Source organism: Fukomys damarensis, unplaced genomic scaffold (genome assembly GCF_012274545.1).
Source record: "Fukomys damarensis isolate Sample0158 unplaced genomic scaffold, DMR_v1.0_HiC HiC_scaffold_12, whole genome shotgun sequence".
Classification (NCBI taxonomy): Eukaryota; Metazoa; Chordata; class Mammalia; order Rodentia; family Bathyergidae; genus Fukomys; species Fukomys damarensis.
This window is the reverse complement of record NW_022900924.1, coordinates 22,550,754-22,552,020: the sequence shown is the minus strand read 5'-3', so window position 1 is coordinate 22,552,020 and position 1,267 is coordinate 22,550,754.

The window sequence follows — 1,267 nt, the reverse complement described above, 5'->3', positions numbered from 1 at the left end:
CACAGAGGGAGGCGCCCGGGCGTGCGGTGTAGACCGCCGGCCTCGGGCGCTGCAGCCTCAGGGGGAAGCGTTTACCTCGTGGAGGCCGCCTTTACTCGCACAGCTTAATTTTGTAGCCTCTGAAGTAATGAAGGTCGCCCCTTGGTAAGGGCTGGGTCGGTCCTGCACAGAGCACCACACTCGGGTCGGAGGAGCTTTTTTTACCTGCGGTACCTCGGTCTTGTTACCGAAGGGCCTTGCAGCGGTAACCTGGGCGGTAAGAACATCAGTGGTGCTGCACCAAGTCCCGGGAAGTCCGTCGCCAAGAGCGGTAGTTCTCCCTTCTCCCGGCACGGCTGCCGGGTGGCTTTTGGAGTCACTAACTGGTCTAAACTTTGTTCGTGAAGACCAGGGTCTTAGCCTGAGGCAGGAGTATGTTGAGCATAGGTGCTCTGCCTGCCAGCGCGCTAGACGGTGTCTACCCCTGGCTCCGCAGTTCACAGGCATTGGTTCGTTTTTGCCATCCACTTAGATTGTAACTGAAAAATGTAGCATGTGGGCAGCCCGCAGTTTAATCCCCACAGAAATTCCAGAAGGGGAGGACGAAGAGGGAGAAGGAGAGAAATTGGCAGCCGGATATACAGGGAAATATGTACAGACTTGGGGAAAAAAGTTTCAAGCCAGGCACACACCCATAATCCCAGCACTCAAGAGGCTGAGTGAGGCAGGACCATGCAAGTGAGTTCAAGCCCGGGCTGGGCTACATAGCAAGACCCTATCTCAAATAGACAAAAGCACACTGAATAGGAATGGCGATGCTTCTATGCTTTTTTTTTTTCTTTTTTAAGTGAAAGAAATTCTGCAAAAGTAGTACAAGGACTCAGATTGCCTTTTCTCATCTCCCAAATGTCAGCTTACTTGGTTTTCCATGTCTTTTTTTTTTTTTTTTTTTTTTTTTTTTTTTTCTTTTGAGGCAGGGTCTCACTTGTGTAACCCAGGCTGGGCTGGAACTCATGGTGATCGTCTTGCTTCAGCCTCCTGAGTGCTGGGATCACAGGCATGTGCCACCACACGCAGCTCGTTTCTCCATCACTTCCCCTCCTGCTGCCCCCATCTGTATGCACACATACGTGCGTATGTATGATTTTTGTGTGTGTTTCCCTCTGGAATACTGGCAGGAAGTAACTCAGTGTCCCCTCTGTGCTTCTGCCTCACACCGCTGCAGTCCCTGTGTGGAGAGCGGCCTTGTGAGGGTGGTGAAGGGCTCCTCTGCAGTCCTTGATTGCCC